We start from the raw sequence: 7,576 nt of genomic DNA on the forward strand, positions 1-7,576 counted from the left end.
ATTCAAATGAACCAAAAAATAAGGACTCTGGGTAAGCAATCAAAGGAGATGAAATTCACATTTAGAAAGGATGGGTACATTGAGGACAAGGGATCTTTTATTTTGGCGATGCAAACAATGGATGGAGCTCAGATTCAAGTTACAGATGATGTCAAGGCCAATTGGGATCCAATATGGAAAGATGTTAATAATGAATTTGAAAGGGAGGTCCAAAGCAATGATGATTGGAGTGATCTTGCTGGTAAGATGTTCATCTATTGGGATGGAAATCACAAGTTGGCTGGATGGAGAAAGGAGATAGATGAAAATTTTTCTTTTGACAAACAAAAGCACATGTTGGTTCAGCTTCCTTTATTGCCCTTAGCAGAGATGATGAGGTTTGCCTAATTGGAGCTCTCAATCGAATAAATGAGTAAGTGATTCTAAACTACTGTATTGGGTTCCTTGTTTATATAGTTTCTAGCTTCATATTCTATTGTGATAAGTTTTGAAATTTATTTGCTTTGTGAAGGTTGAATGATGTTGGAGTGGTGAAAACCACCTTCAAGGACATCTTATTTTGCTTGCCAAAACTATGTGAATGTGATATGAGGTATTTCACTAGCAAGTTATCACGCAATGATTTAGAAATTGTTCATGAGCAAAGAAGAAAGGATTTTAAAAATAATGGAGAGGAGGCATGGTACCCTTTAACAAGGTTCCTTCTGGCACAGATGATGTTTCAGGTGCCTACATGATATATAATTTGTTTCATGCATGTTACTTCATGCTATTCTTTAACTAAAGTGCATTATGTTATGCCTTTCTTTCTTTATGTTTTGCCTAACAGAGCATAATAGATCATGGGATTGAGGTGGAGCGGCGGGCCAAGGTTGGCAAAGGGGAGCCATCAAAGAACAAGGTATAATAATGCTCATACAAAGAAAAGTATTATTTTTTCTTTTTTTCTTATTTTTTCACACTTCAATCTTGTCCTTTTGTGCAGGATAAGAACATTGACCCTGAGACAATTGTTTAAAAAAAATGGGAGAATAAAATGAACAGGTGGTTGGGAATTATTAATCCTAAATTGGGTGAAGAGTGGTTCAAACTGGTGACTAGCATTGACTTAGAGGGGAAGGGGTTAAAATTGGTGTTGAGAAACTAGACCTCCTTAGAAATGCACAGTTACCAAATGAGATGAGGGTGCAATGTTTAATAAAGTTGAGTGGAGGGATAGCAGTTCGGAGTTCAGTTTGGAGTTCATTTGAAATCCCAATTTCGGACAAGGGTTTTAGATTGGGTTGCAAAGGAGACATGGCTTTTTGATTTGGAGAGAGAGGCAAAGAGCCTTTTGCAAACCTTGGCTCAAATATATCCTTCATTGTCTATAGATGCTGAGGATATGTTGTTGCGTGCCTACTTGGAATCTTTTAAAGGAAAATATAGGCACAAGATTTGTAGGGCTTTTGAGTTGAAAATGCAATCCAACCCAAAGTCAGAAGAGAAACAGTATGAGATCACAAAGAGTGCCATGAGAGTGGTGTACAGGTACATTTTCATTTCCTTTTTTTTTAAATTTGAATCAGTTTCAAGTTTTTCAATATCATTCTAAATTTTGGAGAGTTATAGGTATGTGTCTATGTTGATGGACAATGGAGTAGTATCCAAACGTCCACATGTTATGCAAACATGGAAGAATATTGAAGATGCTATGGCAACAATGTAATCAGAGAAAGGTAACAACAAGTACATTTGTTTTTTGGACATTGAAAAATATGTTCAATATTTTAAGTTTGGATATTTTTGAATTGCAGGAAATATAGATAGACCTGGGGGTTTGTCCAAATGGGAGATTGAGAATTGTCCTTGGTGGATTGATTTTGAGGTGGGTGAATTTCCTAGCTGCGAAAAGGAGAAGTACCTTGCCCACAAGGATGAACTCTTGAGAAATATAGCAATACCTATTCATGAGGGATTTAGCCATTCCAGGAGTCCACTGCATTTGGATCCAATTCATGGCCCATCTCCCTGCAAGAGGGCTTGAGAGCATGATGATGATATGCCAAAAGGTAGTTACATATGACTTCTATTGCATTTACCTCATGCAATCATATTCTCATTTCACTTGTTACCAATCCTATTTTGGTCTTGGTGTTTCATTTTGATTTGACTTTCATTTTGTATTGTCATTGGGAGCTTGTAGACTATTTCAATACACAAGCGGAGAGCTTAATTATTGGGAAAAAGTCTCTCTTGCTAGAAAATGCATAGATGGCGACGTCCAAGAAATATCAAGAGATCTTCAACACAAAATTGCAAGTGTGCCCTACAAAACTTTGAAAGATTTTCTCATTGCAAAGCAAAAGATAGGAAGTGTGAGGGGAAAGATGAGGTCATGGGATTGGTTGTTCTCCACACATAGTTTTTTTTCACATTGAGAGTCTTCGTAGGTAGGTTCGTGCTACTGCCATGATGAAGAACCATGAGTTGACATTGCAAATGTACATGTACTGTGATGAGGCTATAGGTTTGAGTCCAGGAGCATCAAATGGAAGGGAGGTATGTAACCTTTTTTTATTTGGGAAGAAGTTCATGTGTTGTAGAAAATTCATCACTATGCAAGATGCATTTAAGTTTGTGTTGTGCTTAAACATTTATATCTCTCACCTTTAACCCTTTTTCTTGCAGAAGCTACATTTATTGATGATGTCTATTTATCATAGGAAAGCATTCCTTTCACAATCAAGCATTGTGTTGATGTGGTTATCCATTTCTTGACTTGTCATGTGATTGTGTTTGATACTTCCTACCTGCTACTGCTAGACATGTTTATGAAGATAGAACTTTATGTCATGGTATGATTGGTTTGGTGTGTTGGTAGATATTTCAGAATGTGGTTGGTGAAGAGCCATCCAATATTACATTAAACAATGTTCATTACTTTCTTTCTTCAGGTGGGTTGGAGAAGAGCCCAATATTTATGGCAGCTTTGATAGAGGCATTGACACCATCAAATGGCAGTGTACTTGACCTAATGATGGGTTGTGGTAGCGCTATAGAGGCTGCCTTGCACTGTGGAAGACTTGTTTGTGGTATGGACAATGACAAGAGGATGGTGTCTTTTGTGGAGGAGCTCTTTAATTCAATGGACCATGCTGAAGAGAATGAAGATATTGATGGTAGCTCAAGCGAGGAAGAAGCCTTTGAGGGCACAAATGAATTGGAGGATCTAGAGGAGGACTAGTGCGGTACCTTTACTTTAGCATCATTGTATTTTTTTTGCTTCTATATTTTGAGAAGTGATATGATTTGGGATTTTCTTGCTATTGACATAGTCCTTGGTGATGATTGCAGTGCATTGCCATGCTATGTGCGAGAAGTTGCAGATATGATGGCATGTCAAGAGGATGAGAACCCTCGTAAGAAAAGGATGAAATTGGCTCCCAAATGTATTTTTGTGGATGATATTGCAGTGGAGGAAAAAACAAAGTAGTCTAAGCTATATTTTTTTGGATGACCTTGCATATGTTTTGATCAAGCATTGATACAGTCTCCCAAGTTTTGAAAGAACATTTTGTTGTTTCTTTTTCTGTACATTGTTTGCTATTTCTTAGATGTTAGTGCTCCTTTGACAAGTGATGGAATTGAATAGACACATATGAATTTGAACTTCTTCAATGCCTTGTGTCTTCTAGAACATGTTTTTTTCTTTCATAGACTTGAGCAAGTAAGATGGTTTATAGATGATCTCATTGTCTCTTCCAAGCTTTCAAGATTTCATGTACAAAAAAGGAAATGCATTTGTTGGCAGAATTTATCCCCAAGAATTTTATGAATAGTTAAGATCGTTTCTCTTTCTTAGATCTTAGTGCTCCTTTGATACGTCTTGGATTTGAACAGTCACATGTAAATTTGAACTTCTTCAATGCCTTGTGTCTTCTAGAACATGTTTTTTTTCCTTCATATACTTGAGCAAGCAATATGGTTTATAGATGATCTCATTGTCTCTTTGAAGCTCTCAAGAATTCATGTATAAAAAAGGAAATGCATTTGTTGGTGGAATTTATCGCCAAGAAATTTATTAATAGTTGAGATCGTTGCTCTTTCATACATCTTATTGCTTCTTTGGTAGATCATGGATTTGAAAATTTACTTATGAATTTGAACTTCTCCAATGCCTTGTGTCTTCTAGAATGTGTTTTTTTTTCCATAGACTTGAGCAACTAAGATGGTTTATAGATGATCTCATTGTCTCTTCGAAGCTCTCATGTATAATAAAGTAAATGCTTTTGGTGGCAAAACTTATCCCCAAGAATTTTATGAACAATTGTGATCATTTCTCTTTCTTAGATCTTACTACTTTTCTTGTTTAGAGTTAATTTGTATGATCAACTACAAGAGCCTCGGTTTCTGGGTTATAAAAATGCCTCATATTGGTTCCATGAGACCATATTTGCATGCATGTGGAGTTAGAATTGCTAGCATCTCTCCCAATGTGTATTATACTAAAAAAAAACTCACATATTTGCTAAAAAAAAACTCGCTGTTTGGTAGCACCCCTACGAAGGCTGCTCATTAGGCTGTTGTGGAGGAGTAGCTGATCAAGCTGAGGCTGCTCCTCAAGCTACTGTGGATCCTCTGTATGTCGATGATGGCCCTCATTGGAAAGCTTCTCTTCCACTTTGGGATTGTCCTCAGCTATGATGGTTTTCTCACCCCCCTGCTCCTTCATACCAGTTGTGGTGGTAGGCTCCTTCCCTTCAGCAACAACAAGCTTCATGATATTAGTAGCCTCCATGACAGTGGGCTCCTTGGTTTCGGAAGCACTAGATATGGATCTCTCTCTGCATATCCCTCGGGATAATTTATGAGCATAACTTATGACCATGGATCTATATCCATCCACATACATTGATGAAAGCTATCCTTCAAAACCTACAATCAAGAATAATCATCAGAAAGATTAGATTATATTTTGTTTCACAATGGCATTTGTATAAGAGTCATTATGAATATATAGATTTATATATTTTCCCTGTCTGGTTGCGGATCTGCAAAGTAAGTATCCAATAAATACTTGGAATGGATCATTGTACTCCACCCACATGAATGGGCATCATCCTGTTGTCACACTTGCACAAACTTAACAACCTTAAGATATGGTTTATAATTGAGGAGGCCAAAAATATCATTGAACATCCAGAAATGTCCTTACCTTGAAGTCAACAATTTGAACACTATCTAGCAGGTCCACATTTGAAGGACAACAATCCAAGACATCCAATAACCTTTTTAGGCCTTTGCAAGAAAAAATCTATTGTTAACAATGGTGAAGTAACAACTCAAAGCTTTATTTATATAGGGCTTTAGTAAAGAAAGGAAACATACAAATCAAGCTCCCTATGTGTTCCATAGAGAGAATTCATATGAAAGGCTTGTTTTTGTTGAAGATTAATACACACTAAGCTCCAATGGTTGCTGCAAAAAAATACATATACATCAGTCAACATTACAATAACAAATGATAGAAGAAATGAAGTAAAATGTATCATTCACTTATGTAGAGTGATATAGTAAGAGGATGACAGGGATATAGTAAGAGGATGACAGTGATCAAGGTGAAATCACAGTGTTTAAACCACTTGACAAGATCACTTATAGGAACCTTTGGATTTCTTAGTAAGGGAGACATGTAGGGATAAAGTACATGAACCTCAATTTGATGTTGCTCTCTTAACCCTACTCTGTACATGCTGGTAAAAATATTGTTATCAGTGCATTGTGTAAGAAACTCAGTCCATATCATCAATTAATCAAGAAACTCAACCCATATTCATCACCTAAGCATGAAGATCAATTACCTGAGAATAGAAAAAGAATTTTATTAGTCACCCACTCTCCTTGTGACCTCAAAGCTCGCAAACAGTCTTGGGTAGTGTTATATCTCTCACAAAAGTGGCATCTTCAAACTTGAGATAAAATTTGATCCCAACTCAGTTATCCTTTGATTATTTCCAAGGTCCCTTAGGGTAGTCTCTTGGATGAATTTCCTATTGGAAGCATCCCTCTGCTCTATCATGGCCTGCTCTCATAGGCAGCCTTGCCCCTTGTGTCCTTGACATGTGTTACCTCCTCTATATGTACCCCTTCATTCTTTGGTTTCCTTGCTAGTGGCAAAAATAGAATATCCCTCATTTATATGTCCACCCAATCGCAAGGATGAAGGAGTCTATCATATCTATAACAAACTCTCTTTAGTGTCTCAAAATTCTTCACCATCAAGGTGACCCTATGAGTATGAGCAACAACAATCGTGCTATCCTAGACGAATTCTATCATCCAATCTTTTACTGACTCTTGGAGGGCAAACACTGTATACCTATGCCATGTGTAACCTAACTGATCAGTGATTCTCATCACAGCTTTGAAAGGGAGCCTTTGGTATTGCATATCCATGGCCTTTTGTGCCTTCCTTATCTCCATAAGCACTGACACCTTTTGGAAAAACCTCCTCTTCTTTGCTTGTTTGAGGATATGCATGAACTTTCATTTCATCTTATGAGATCCTCTAACACTAGCACTAGTAGCAGGGGCAGTGGCGGCTTGAGCAATGGGAGGCCCCTTACCAAGCACCCTGGCTATTTGCTTTGTCCTTGCCATGATAGTCTTCTAGCCTATAAACAAGAGCTTCATTAGAGAAGTAGTCCCTATTGGCCATGTAGAGGAAGAAGAGCAAGACAAAACATGCAACAAGAACATATGCAAAAATGTGCTTAAGAAAGCGATTTGGAGGGTTGGGAATTGTCCAACAGGCCAAATCGCTTTCTTAAGCACATTATTGGAGAACTATCCCACACAATCTATTTGTCTCTCACATTCCACTAAATTGACCAGAAGTCCAACACAGCTGAAAGATAACACAACTAGCAACATAGAAAATCAAAAGTAGTCCCTATTGGCCCTGTAGAGGAAGAAGAGCAAGACAAAATATGCAACAAGAAACATATGCAAAAGTGTGCTTAAGAAAGCGATATGGAAGGTTGGGAGTTGTCCAATAGGCCAAATCGCTTTCTTAAGCACATTATTGAAAAACTGTCCCACACAATCTGTTTATCTCTCACATTCCACTAAATTGATAAGAAGTCCAACACAACTGAAAGATGACACAACCAACAATGTGGAAAATCAATAGTATCCAAGCACATTTCAAAACTCTAATTAACACAATCATATATGCTTCCAACATAAATGAATAGGAAGAAATTGATACCCCTACTTCAGAATAAACTACCCTCATAACACACTTTATACATGTACCTAAGAAAGCAATTCTAAGGTTTGGGAGGATGCCCAACATCCCAAATCACTTTCTTGAGCACATTACACCTATTACTCCAGATTGTCACCTAGTGTTTCAATTTCCAACTACCTTTTAGAAACCTGAAGATAATAGCGTCACCAAAATTCCAAATGAAAAAGCAACGGATGCTCCTACTTCAAAACAAACTACCCTCAGAACAAACTTCATACACGTGCCTAAGTAAGCAATTTTGAGTGTTGAGGGGATGCCCAAGATCCCAAATATCTTTCTTGA

This window comes from Dipteris shenzhenensis, chromosome 13 (assembly GCF_047967505.1).
Source record: "Dipteris shenzhenensis isolate YYH24624 ecotype China chromosome 13, Dip_SZ_1.0, whole genome shotgun sequence".
In the NCBI taxonomy this organism is placed as follows: Eukaryota; Viridiplantae; Streptophyta; class Polypodiopsida; order Gleicheniales; family Dipteridaceae; genus Dipteris; species Dipteris shenzhenensis.